At 37.7% G+C, this 14,056-nt stretch overlaps 1 long non-coding RNA gene across 2 annotated transcripts; it reads right to left on the bottom strand.

The window, feature by feature from the left end:
- Positions 1 to 6,921: 6,921 nt before the first annotated feature.
- Positions 6,922 to 10,101, bottom strand: LOC122017854. 2 transcript variants are annotated; one of them, XR_006121476.1, is made up of 4 exons: positions 9,651 to 10,101; positions 8,408 to 8,527; positions 8,267 to 8,334; positions 6,922 to 7,278 (listed from the first exon to the last, which is right to left on the bottom strand). It is a non-coding gene; the product is annotated as an uncharacterized LOC122017854 (long non-coding RNA). The 2 variants fall into 2 exon arrangements; XR_006121475.1 differs by having other exon boundaries at positions 9,705 to 10,101.
- Positions 10,102 to 14,056: the final 3,955 nt, after the last annotated feature.

Genomic DNA, 14,056 nt, shown 5'->3' with positions numbered 1-14,056 from the left:
GTATAAATTAATTGAACAACTACAAATAAATATAGATAATTTGACCAAATGTGATTCTTTATTCATAATGAATGTTTACAAAGCTTAGGCTTTCAGTATACACTCCAATGGTTGCTACTCGGAAAGCCTAGAGGTTCCACTGTACAAAAATTTTGTAAAAAGGTCTGAATCTTTTCCTAGCTACCATGTGTTCTTTTAAATTAAATTTTGGATCGCCTGCGGAACTTAACACGTTTGATCCAAAACTTAATCTATTTGTTCTTTTAGGTTTTGACTTGGATCTCTTGCGAAACTTAACACGTTCGACCCAAATCGCCTTAAGTTATTAATTCCATTAAATATTAATTTCCATAATTGGTTCCCAGTACTGACGTAGCGAGGCACATGGCCTTCTTGGATACGGGAGCAACCACCACCGACTAGACAAAACCTTTTATAGAAATCTAATATTTAATTTCCTAAAATAACTTTAGGTTAACTGAAAAGAACAATCAAATCACAAGAAAAAAAAAACAAAAGAACACAACTTCGAAAATCATATTCGAAATACTAGAACGTAAGCCTCTTGTATTTGGTATTATTTCCATAAATAACTAGTATGATGCGGAAAAGGAAAAACTACTAGTTATACCTTCTAGAAAGACCTCTTGATCTTCTACCGTATTCCTCTTCTAACCTCGGACGTTGTGTGGGCAACGATCTTCCGAGATGAGAAACCACCAACCACCTTCTTCTCCTCCTAGCTAGGTTCGGCCACAACAAGGAAGCTTCACCAAGGAAGAAGATCAAAACACCAACCAAGCTCCAAGAGATGCTAGCTTTCTCTCCTTCTTCTTCTTCTTCTCCAAGTAGTATCCGGCCACCACAAGAGCTCCAAGGGGAGAGAGAGGTTCGGCCACCACAAGAGGAAGAGAGGGAGAAGATGATGATGGCCGGCCACACCAAGGAACAAAAGAGGGAGAGAAATAATAGAGGTTGTATCTCATGAAGGCACCCCCACCCCTTCTTTTATATTCTTTGGCCTAGGCAAATTAGGAAATTTAATTACAATAAAATTTCCTTAATTTCCTTGACATGATTTAATTGAGAAAAATAAAATAAAATTTCCAATTAAAACAATATTGGCCGGCCACATCAAAAGAAATAAATTAGACAAGTTTTAATCAACAAATTAAAACTTCCTAATTTGTTTCCGGAAATTTTAAAAATAAAATTTCTCTTCAAAAATCTCTTCATGGTTGATAAAAAGAAATTTCTATAATTTTAATTTAACAACATGTGAATAATTTTTAAAGAGAAAATAAAATATCTCACCAATCTACAAATAAGGAAAGAGATCTAATCTCTTTCTTTAATCTTTTATAGATCTTTTACAAGAGAGATATTTTAATTTTAATTCTCTTTAATAAATTATATCTTCCACATAATAAAAATTAAAATTAAAATTAAAATCCTTTTTAATTTAATATGACCGGCCCCTCTAGCTTGGGTTCAAGCTAGGGCCGGCCACCCCAATTTATGCTTAGGTCGGCCCTAGCTTGGTTCCCAAGCTAGCTTGGCCGACCCCTATTAGGTGGGTATAGAAAGTGGGTATAGGTGGGTATAGTACTCTATAAATAAGATGCTACGATAGAGACCGAGAGGAGGAATTGGTTTTGGTCTCCCGATAAAATTAAGCATCCCGTGTTCGCCCCGAACACATAACTTAATTTTATCAATAATAATTCATTCCACTAAAGAACTATTATTGAACTACCGCACCAATACCAAATTACATTTTTGGGCTCCTTCTTATTATGAGTGTGTTAGTCTCCCTGTGTTTAAGATATCGAATGACCACTAATTAAGTGAGTTACTGACAACTCATTTAATTAATATCTTAGTCCAAGAGTAGTACCACTCAACCTTATCGTCATGTCGGACTAAGTCCACCTGCAGGGTTTAACATGACAATCCTTATGAGCTCCTCTTGGGGACATTATCAACCTAGTATCTCTAGGACACAGTTTCCTTCTATAATCAACAACACACACTATAAGTGATATCATTTCCCAACTTATCGGGCTTATTGATTTATCGAACTAAATCTCACCCATTGATAAATTAAAGAAATAAATATCAAATATATGTGCTTGTTATTATATTAGGATTAAGAGCACACACTTCCATAATAACTGAGGTATTTGTTCCTTTATAAAGTCAGTATAAAAGAAACAACCTCAAATGGTCCTACTCAATACATTCTAAGTATACTAGTGTAATTATATAGTCAAGATAAACTAATTCCTAATTACACTACGACCTTCCAATGGTTTGTTCCTTTCCATTTTGGTCATGAGCTACTGTTTATAATTTATAAGGTACTGATAACATCATCTTCTATATGTGACACCACATACTATGTTATCTACAATATAAATTAATTGAACAACTATAAACAAATGTAGATAAATTGACCAAATGTGATTCTTTATTTAACATAAATATTTACAAAAACTTAGACTTTCAGTATACACTCCAACAGTCATGTGACTTCACCAGAGAAGGAGCAAGGTACGGTCGTGTGACAACACGACCACGCTCTATCAGTACACTGATGGAGTGAAGTATTGAGTCTTCCTCACCACTCTTTCCGGATCAACATAGAGGTGGTTTAGACGCCTGCTGATTGGATCAATCCACGGCTTCAAGGATTTCCGGGCAACATTTCTGCACCATTTTACCAGTAGTCACCATTACTAGAAGACAAACGTTAACTTGTTCGTTGTGAAGCAAGAGCCCAAGGAGGCACTGAGAGCCTACATCAAGAGGTTCAACCAAGTGGTCATGGACATCCTATCGGTCACCCCAGAATTATTGGTGAATGTCTTCTCACAGGGACTTAAAGAGGGTGAATTCTTTCACTCACTCATTCGAAGGCTGCCAAAAGACTTTGACCACCTGCTCAAGCGCGCCAATGAATACATCAACATCAAGGAGGCCCAAGTAGCACGAAGGAAGGAAGTGCCCGCTGAACATACTGTCGCCCCTGAACGACAACCGACTAATAGCCATTAAACACCAAAGGGCCCCCGGGCAGGAGCAAGTCAGCCGCACCAAGAGCTACGAGTAATATGCTGTGCAGCACATGGAAGCAGAGCGGCTAAAGGTTGTAAAAGGCAGGCCGTGGACACGGTTGCTGCTCCTATCATCGTTCGGCGACACATAATACTTGAGACTGCTACGACTTTGGGCCAGTTTCAAGCTGACCAGCTCCTCTAGAATATCGCTATCATTCACCCTCTCCTGGTCAGCATCATTAATACTGATCAGATGGACGACGGGAAGAAAAAAGAACGGCAGCTGAGCAGCGTCAACGCTAGCCTTAATGAAGAGGTAATGTGAGTCCTGCCTGGGCTTCAGCCAAGCGGGCTCGATCTTTAGCTTGGGAGGAGAAAAACTGAAGCAATGCGGCGTGGGCCAAAATTGGAATGATCACTGGAGGGCTGACCGATGATGATTCCAATAGAGCAAGGAAGTCACACGCACGGCAATTGGAGATACATGCTGTGGGATGAAGCAAGGAGAAGGCTGAGGGGCCAGAGATCAATTTTGACCCTTAGGACCTAAAGGGAGTGGAGATCCCTCACGATGACGCCTTGATCATCCGAACGGTAATAGCTAATTATACTATTCACTAAACTTTTGTGGATACAGGAAGTTCAGTGAATATCATCTTCAAAAAGGCATTTGGCCAGTTACAAATCAACCAGAGTGACTTGCAGCCCATGAAAACCCCTCTATACGTGTTCACAAGCAATGAAGTATTGCCGATCGGCTAGGCTCGACTGGCCATATCACTTTGAGAGGAGCCTCTCAAAAGGACAAGGACCACAAACTTCATCGTGGTGGATGCGTCATCCGCTTACAATGTAATATTAGGCCGACCGACCTTAAATGAGTTCTGAGTCATAATATACACCTTCTGCCAGAAGATCAAGTTCATGGTGGATAATTCGGTGGGCGATGTCAAGGGCGACCATTTGGCCGCTCGGCGGTGCTACGTTGAGATAGTTAAATTTGAAGAGAAAGTCGCTCAGAAGACTCAGTGTTTTAAGGTGAACGCAATCATAGAGGAGCCTCCTACGCTAGCCTATGATGAAAAAGAGGAGGTTCATATCCATTCCAGCCGATTGGAAGCAACAACCTTTGTCACCGTCGATCTGACAGACGATAACAAGGGAGAGCTGGTCACCTGCCTTAGGCGAAACCACGATGTGCTTACCTGGTCAACTCACGAGCTCTCGGGCATCTCGCCAAGCGTGGTGTAGCACAAGCTTCACGTCCGACCGGACGCCCAACTAGTGAAACAGAGTTAGAGGGATTTCAATTTGGAGAAGAATCAAATCATCAGAGTGGAGATAGAAAAATTGCTGGAGGCCGGTCACATTCACGAGGTTCAATTTTTGAGTTGGCTGGCCAATTTCGTGCTAGTCTCCAAGCCAGGCAATAAGTGGTGAGTTTGTATTGACTTCTGCGACTTGAACAAGGCTTGCCCAAAGGATTTCTATCTACTACCACGTATTGATCAAATGGTGGATTCCATGACAGGCTACAAGCTAATATACATGCTTGATGCGTACCAGGGCTACCATCAAGTGTCGCTCGCTAAGGAAGATCAAGAAAAAGTCAGCTTCATTATAGTTGACGGGACCTACTGCTATAAAGTCATGTCATTCAGACTGAAGAACGCCGGCGCCACTTATCAAAAATTGATGAACAAGGTGTTTTGACGACAGATCGACCGGAATATGAAGGTATATGTCAATGACATATTAATAAAATCGCCCCGAGCCACTGACCCTAAGGACGTATGGAATCAAGCTAAACTCGAGCAAGTGCCTATTCAGAGCAAAGAATAGCCGCTTCCTTGGATACATTATGACCGAGTGGAGAATCAAGGCAAATATGAGCAAAGTGAAGGCATTGTAAGACATGCCCCCACCCCATAACTTAAAGGAGGCCCAACGGCTGACTAGACGGATCACCGCATTGTCAAAATTCATCTTCAAATCGTACAATCGGAGTCACCCGTTCTTCAAGATCCTACATTGTGCGACAAAATTCCAATGGGATGCGGAATGCGACAAGACACTGGCAGAACTTAAGAAGTACGTTACTTCCTTACCTATACTGGCAAAGCCCATCGGCGGTGAGCTGCTCTGAATATATTTATCATCCACAGAGTATATGATTGGCTTAGCGTTGGTGCTGCAGAATGGCTCTGAGCAACATCCAGTGTATTTCTTAAGTCATATATTGAAAGATGTAGAATCCCGCTACACCTATCTCGAAAAGTTGGCATACAGGCTGGTACTCCCTGCTCGGAGGCTTCGCCCATACTTTCTCTCACATCCAATCATGGTGATGACTAACAACACGCTGGGAAGAGTCCTCCTTAATCCAAAGACATTCGGACGACTGATCTAATGAACCACCGAGCTGAGTGAGTTTGACATTTAGTATCAACCCTTGGACAGCGATCAAAGCCCAAGCCTTAGCTGATTTTGTCACTAAGGTACAGAACACCTCACCGAATGCGACTTAGAAGATATATGTGGATGACTCGTCCACCCGGCAAGGTAGTAGAATTGGCATCCTCTTAATATCACCGTACGAGGATCAGATGCAGTTGTCCATACGGCTGGATTATCATGCCACAAATAACGAGGCAGAATATGAAACCTTGATCACTAGACTGTAGGCAGCTCAACATGTGGAAGCAGCAATAGTTCTCATCCACTTGGATTCTCAACTGGCGGCGCAGCAGCTCTCAAGTAGTTTTGAAATAAATAATACCAAGCTAAGGCTATATGCGGAAGCGTTCGAGAAATTGAAAGTTGGATTTCAAGAAGTCATTATTCACAAGATCCCTCAAGCGGAGAACCAATACGCAGATGAACTGGCCAAATTAGTAAGTTCCTTGACTCCAGTAATGTTGGATAAGCTGATCGAGTAAGTGATGTTGGTGGCCCATATCAATAGGCTAATCGGGGGAGTTGTTGGCGACTGGAGAACACCTTTAATCGAGTACCTCTATCTAGAAACAAACCGTCCGACTAGAAATAGGCTCAACTACTAAAAAAGAGGGCTGAATGGTTCACATTGATTGGAGACCACCTCTACAAGAGAGCCTAGTTGGATTGGATGATGTTCAATACATCCTATAAGAAGTTCACCAAGACTCATGCGGAAGTCACTCGGGCGTAAGGGTGTAATCGAGCCAAACCGAGTTGAACTCTTGAATGTTTGAGTTTGACTCATTTATAATCGAGATGAGCTCGAGCTTTATTTAACAAATATATTCATTGCTTACGACTTTATTCGAGCTTTTATCGAACCTAAATGAGATTAATAAATATAAATTATAAATTTAAATATTCATTAAAAACAAAATTATATATTTATAGAAAATTATAATATTCTTATTAAAATTTACAATTTTATTCTAATAAATAAATTTAATATATTTATCTATTATTTTCATAAGTAGAGTGTAAAATCTATAAATTCAATATCAAAATTATTAGTTTTTCGTTTAAAAGTTAATTCATGACACTTTTAATTCGTTTAAAAGTCGCTATGTAGCTGAAAAAGCGTTGTTAAAAGTCTGCTCAAAGACAACGCTTTAAAAGTATTGTCGTTTATAGCAAAGACAACGCTTTTGCAATGCTTTAAAAGCATTATCGTTTTTTGCAAAGACAACGCTTAAAAAGCATTGTCTTTTTTAAGGACAACACATAAAAAACATTGTCTTTTTTAGCAAAGACAACATTTTCACAACGTATAAAAAGTATTATCTTTTTTAGTAAAAGATAAGAAATTTTAAACTGTTGTCTTCTAATACTAAAGACAAATAAAAGATAAATGAAAATAAATCTATTTCAATCAACAACATATTATTAAATAAACAACCAAGATAAATATACAAATTATCATCCTTACACTTCTATAACAAACATAATTTCTTGCTTAAAAAAGAAATTTAAATTAGGACACTCAAAACTACTCATCTCGACTACATCTTATTGCATGAATTTAAATGATCTTAATAGATGGTACTTATCATCTTGACTTGAATGCTCTTTACTCATTGGCTTTATCCATCTTCTCGCTTAAATCCCAAAGTCTTCTTGATAGTTCTTCATCAAAGTACTTCCCAATCACACCTTTGGAAGGCCCCTAACTATTAGTCTGTTCAAGCAATCACTATTAATCATTCTTCCTCTTCAGCTTCCTCTGTAAAAATTGTAAGGCTGTTAAAACATTTATAGAAAGTAAATTTGTTAAATGCTGACAGGAGTTTGAAAAAAATTGCAGGATAGACCTTCGATTATATCCATTAAAATGCAGTGTACAATTTAATTCAAGAGAAGGTTGCTTCAACATGGAACCAGCTTACCATCTAATTTGATCTATAACAACAAATTTATTGCTTTCTTTCTTTGTCACTCTCATTCATTTCATCTAAATGCTAACAAAGTATGCTACAAAAACTATGCTTTAATTCTGTTATAGTTCTTAATCCCATGATCAGTCTTCTGTGAGTTATTTACATATATTGCTTATATCAGACCAGATGTTCAGTTTCCGTCATACAACTAAAAATTAAAAGGCATAGCTTTGCTTGAGTTCCCATCTACCCTATATTTTTTTTTTCAGGTTATGTCGCAGCAGATGTTTCAAAGGAAATCAAATTCTCCTACTAACTACTCAATCATATCTACACTAGGGCCTACAATTACAGGGGAATATGTTTTGTTTTAGAATGACAATAGGAGAATAGCATAATATGCACCCACCTGATTGATCTAGGGACAATGGGGTGCCCCATCAAAACAAATCAACCACCATTCTTCTTTAGGATATGAATAGGCTCAACTTTTACCTAAATGCAAGCAGTTGATTTCTTGCATATGCTCTCAGGCAGCATAATGGAGGAGACAAATTCACCAAAAGGGACTTTTGGAACATTTTGCTAAAGAAAAATTGTTAGCATCATTATATGGGTCTCAGATGTACGATCAAAGAATGAAAGTTACATGAATGGTCTTCTTGTGCTGCATTGTCTTCTTACAGATACATAAAGTTGCCTAGTTTATGACCTTAGCAAGTCGATAGTATGATAATTCACTTATCATGGTATGCAAGCAGTATCAGCTAAAGAAAGGAGCTCAGAAGCAATGAACAAGTGTAGAGGTAGGGATAACAGAGAAAATAATCTTACCAAAATTGTGCCATTTCACTTGAGGGAATTTGTTTCGATAGAGATTCATAGAATATCCTCAATGGTTCCTAACACCAAAGGAACTATTTAGCCAATTGCAAGTTGCAACAAAGGAGAATTGTATGTTTGGAAATCACAAACCTCTTCAGGAGGATTATGCTTCTGGCCGGGCAAAGAATACACTTTCTTCACGGTTTTCGCTCTAATTTTGGTATTTGTCACAGTTTTGGAGGTGTTGGATGCGACAATTGTTGTTTTAACCTTCACATTAGCACGAATCAAATGTTTAACAAATGCAATGGAAAAGAAACACAATATGATGCATAAGAATGGAGAAGCTTCCGATCCAAAATCAATGGGTTTCGATGCATAAAACTGAAGCAGAACATGGGACGAAATAGATCTGAAAGCAAGCCACAATCTCAATCGAAGTTACCAAAATTGAACATTATTTTTTGACTTTTAGGAATTTATACCAATGATGTAAAGGGGAAATGTATTGAATTGCATGAGAAATCAAAACACGGAAAATGCTAAAGATGATCAAAGAACATGAATAAAATGCGTTTATAAAAACTACCTGATGAAGCATAGAATTTGCATTCTGTTACTAGTTTTTACTAGACCATTGAACAACATCCATTAGCATATCCCATAAGATACATACAAGTTCAATATCAGGTAAATTGACATCTTTGACATGCTGTTTTGCAATTTGTATAACTTCAGAGATATTGATATGGGAATATCTTAAGAGGAAGTGCCCTTTTGAGATACCTAAGAATGGATTAAAAAATATCTTAATCCAGTTGTTGATATGAAAGGCATCGACATTTTGAAAAATATACCTATAAATGGCTTACTAGTGTTATACCAAGGCATTGACATATTGAAAAGAGGAAGTGCATCCAAGATTTAAATTATCTTTGAAAGAATATAAGATTGAACTCAATTTTCCCAAGTACTATTACTTTCTCTAAGTACTAATTACATAATAGCATTGTTAAACCAAAAAGATGAAAGCATATGTTCAACTTAACAAAACTTCCTAACTGACAATTGCTTACAACAACATTTGTAGTTTCAAACATATTATAACTTGAAATTTGGCTATGGCATGTTCTGCAAATTATTGAAATGCTAAAAGCCATTGTTGAAAAAAATGCAAAATCAGCAATAGATAAAAGCTGATAACAACAACCAAAATAGACATATTATCATATATTTTAGGAAAAAGCAAACATAACAAAGAAAGTAAAAAATGAATGAGGACCTATTGGAATTGGGAAAATAGAACACTTCTACATCTGATACAAGCAACAATATTCAAAGACATACAAGTACATTTACAACAGAATACAAGGGAAAAAAAGAAATCACACACCATTAAATTTAATATTGATATGGGAATAGAATGAGGAAGAGATGTGTGACAAACCAGTCACACGAGAAGAGCCTTTTCCAACGGCATCGGTTGTCCTAAACACCTCAAGTCGCTGAAGAGTGGTGGAGGCTAGGTCACGGGACGTGTGGGGCTTTGGCTGAGATGTAGGTTTTTGTGGGGGCTAGGTTTTGGGAGGAGATGGAGGTTTCTGGGAGAAAGAGGCTAGGTTTTGGTGGAGGCTTGGTTTTGGCAGACAGAGGAGATACCAGAGGTTTTGGCGGAGAGATTGGGGCAAGCAAGGTTTTGGCAGAGCAGAGGTTTTCGCCGAGAAGAGCTTTTGGCGGAGAGATGGGGGTGAGCGAGGTTTTGGCCGAGCAGAGGGTTTCGCCGAGGAGGTTTTCGTCGAGAGGAGAGATCGATGGGGGCGAAAAGGTTGTCGTATGTGAGGAGATCTTGTGGAGGAATTCAGCTAAGTTTTAATTTATTAAGGTTGTAGGGGGCATTTTCTCTCCTAGGAATCGAAATGGGAATGAATATCATAGTATTATGGAATGGGAATGGGTATGAACTTGGGTATTATTCTTAAAAATGATATTTGGTTAGTTAAATATTTTCAATCGGAATGAACCTAAATTTCCTTTTTTACCCTTATAGGAAAATAAGAAAAAAAATTAGATGGGAGAGAAAGTTAAATGTGAGAGAAACATATGATGAGAGAGAAAGTATGATGAGAGAGAAAGTATGATGAGAGAGAAAATGAAGAGAGAGAAAATATGATGAGAGAAAATGAGGAGACAGTGCATGATAGGAGAGATTGAGAAGAAAAAAAGTATGATGAGAGAGAAAGAGTGATGACAAAAATGAAGAGAGAGAAAGTATTATGAGAAAAAATGAAAGAGTGAGTTGAGAGTAAGTACGATGAGAGAGAAAGTGGGTTGAGAGAAAAAGCATGATGGGAAAAAATGAAGAGAGAGAAAGTATGATGAGAGAAAATGAGAGACTGAGAAGAGAGAAAGTATGCTGAAAGAGAAAGAGTGATGGAAAAAATAAAGAGAGAGAAAGTATTATAAGAGAAAATGAAAAAGTGAGGAGAGAGAAAGTATGATGAGAGAGAGTGTGTGAGTTGAGAGAGGAAGAGTGATGGGAAAAAATGAAGAGAGAGAAAGTGTAATGAGAGAAAATTAGTGATTGGGGAAAGAAAAAGTATGATGAGAGAGAAAGTGTGCTGAGAGAGAAAGTATGATTAGAGAAAATAAAGAGAAAGTGTGTGATGAGAGAGAATGAAGAGAGAGAAAGTGTGATGAGAGAAAATGAGGGAGAGAGAGTATGCTAAGAGAGATTGAGGAGAGAGAAAGTATGATGAGAGAGCAAGTATGATAAAAAAAAATAAGGAGAAAGTGTGTAATGGGAGAAAAAGTGTGATGGAAGAGAATGAAGAGAGAGAAAATAAGGAGAGAGAGTGTATGATGGGAGAGAATATAGAGAGAAAATGATAGAAAATGTGTGATGAGAGAAAATGAGGAGAGAGAAAGTGTGATAATAAAATAAGGGGAGAGAAAATATGATGAGAGAGAATAAGGAGAGAGAGTGTGAAATTTAAAAAAAAATTGAGCAAATATACTAAGGGTATTTTTGTCTAAAACTTAATTCACATTTCTATTCCATCAAAACCCAAGGGAGGGGGTGAGTTTCATCCATATCCAAATTTTTGGGTTTCATTTCAAAATTTTGATTTCATTCCCATCAACCAAACACAAGGTTTGGGAATGAATCCATTTCCTTATTTCCAAACCCATAAACCAAACGCCACCTTAGTATTGTAGATAAAAAAGTTTTATAGATAATACTTTTTTATAAAAGTGTTGTCTTTTACTAAAAAAAAATCATTAGACAACACTTAGTTAAAAAAACGTTGTCTTTAATAAAAAAAATAAAAATTATAGACAATGCTTTTAATATAAAGTGTTGTAAAACAAAAAAAAGACAACGCTTTAAAAAAAAAAAACGTTGTCTTTTAAGTGTTGTGTAATCCAGATTTTCTTGTAGTGGTCGTCTCGCGAGCTTGGCTTCAGATGTCCCTTCATGTAACTCAAGGAACTTCTCTCAAAGCTCCTTTGCTGAGTTGTAGGTACCGATCTGGTTGACTTATTATAGCGGAAGGACGCTCAGCAGATGAAACTCTACTTTGTCGTTTGCCACGTAGTCGACCTGCTCTTTTTTCGTCCACTGGTATTCTTCCTTACTTTCGAGTGCTACAAAACCAAACTTCATTATTAAAAGTAATTCAAAGTCGGTTTTAAAGAATACCTGCATTCACTTTTTCCAGCTAGCGAATTCCCCCTCGAACTTCGGTGGGTATATGCTCTGTTTGGCCATTGTCTTGGCTTTGATCGACAGTTAGTCCTCCTGAAGCGTCTTGGCTCTGATACCACTTGCTGAGACCGTTGGCCAGCTAAACTGAGGGTTGAATAGTCTTGCACAAATAAAAACAAATCTTTCTTCGACTTAAAAGAACACTTGCATGAAAATGATAAAGAAATTAAAAGAAGGACAGAGGCTCAGAGTTTTTACTTGGTTATAACCGGAGAGGTTGTTAATCCAAGGAGATGAATCACACTACTTACTCCTTCAGGCGGAGAAGCCTCTTTACAGCAATTGACACACAAAAATGAAGAAGCTAAACAAAGAGGAAAGCGTGTACAAGTGTTGCTCAGTAATTCTTGCTGTTGTTAAGCTTCTGGACTAAGGTTATATTTATAATCTTGGTCGAGGCGCCTGAAAGCATTCCAGACACCTAGAGTGGGATAGAATTCTATCCCCGAAGCGTCGATCAACATGCACATCAAATAAGATAAAACCGAGGTTCCGGGCGCTAGGAAGGGTTTCAAGCGCTCGGACTCCGGGTGCCTGGAATGGGTCCGAGCGCCCGAACCCTCAAAGTCAACCCCATTGACTTTTTATGTCCGGGCCCTCTGCTCTGGTTTTGCTCACCTCGATCCGAGTCTTCCACTCTGGCTTCGCTCGCTTAGGTGATTCTGACCATCCGAAATAGGGCTCACCCGAACCTAACTTCAGGCCTTCTTGAACAACCTTTCGCTCCGGCTTCTCGTCCCTCAGAAACGCCACATGCCTCCTTCTCGTCCGCCCGCGTACTCTTTTGTAGCATCTCGTCCCTCAGATGCATCGAGCCCGTCAGCTCTCTCCCGTGCCGTCCTTCTCGCTGGCCACGTCTTTTGCTCGACTTCTTGTGCTCCTAAGCTCTTGAACACTTAGACACAAGGGTTAAACACAACAGAACCTAACTTAACTTGTTTGATCACATCAAAACAACCTTGGGGTTCCAACAAATATCACATACCTTTTTATAGGTAATGTAGGATATTTAACCTCTATGATTTTGTTAAGTCTACCATAGTAATCAAACTCAGTGTTACTATTGTCGATAGATCCTTTAATGCAAAAAATCAAAATTATAGGTTAACTTGTGTGAATCCCATTGTGCCATGTGGAATTTCAAGCCATTAACATAGTAACCAAAGTATACCGTTATTTTATGGAGGGGTCGTGATGTAAGATTTTTTTTTTTTTATCTTGCATATTTGATATTTTATTGTCTTTCACTTATAAAAATAACTATGATATAAATTAGATGGGAATTAATACACATGGACAAAATATTTTGCACAATTATCTAACTTAGATTTGAAACCATAATGTAAATTCTATCTCTAACTTTTCAGCTACCTTACTTGCACTCATTGAGCTATCATGAAAGGTAGTTTTAAGACAATTGGGATAACAAATAAACATAACAAGATAAATATTTGATTAGATAAGTCAACTTACTTTATGTAGTATTTGATCTCATCACAGTTTAGGAGTATGTATGTTCTTGCATAATGATATTCTTGTTAAGTTAACAATTTAGAAACAAATGCACCCATTAGCTTACCAGGAAACTTGAAAATAAAAAGCATCTTTGGGTTTATCAGTTGAGTATCATCAAAATTTTGAGAACACTTACGATATCTAATTTTCACATTATCAGCAAAATAATATGAGCAAAAAGGCGATGCTTTTTCAACCAAATAGTTATTGCATATTAACCCTTCAACTCTTGCTTTATTACGAATATTATTCTTTAATTTTCTCAAAAATTATTCAAATGGATATATTCATTTGTACTCTACAGGATCAACTAGTTGTGCCTTGTAAAATAAATGAACTGGTAGATGCTCTATTGAATAAAAAAAACTGGGTGGTAATATGCACTTAAATTTACATAGTATGAGAGGAATCTCTATTTCTAGCCGAAGCATATCGACCAACATAATACACCTTGATATCAAATCTCTAAAAAAGACTAAATTCTGTAAGTATTTACCAAATATTATTAGAAAGCAGGT

Source organism: Zingiber officinale, chromosome 8B, assembly GCF_018446385.1.
Source record: "Zingiber officinale cultivar Zhangliang chromosome 8B, Zo_v1.1, whole genome shotgun sequence".
Taxonomy (NCBI): domain Eukaryota; kingdom Viridiplantae; phylum Streptophyta; class Magnoliopsida; order Zingiberales; family Zingiberaceae; genus Zingiber; species Zingiber officinale.
The sequence above is the reverse complement of the archived record's forward strand: the minus strand, read 5'-3'. Positions and strand labels throughout refer to the sequence as shown.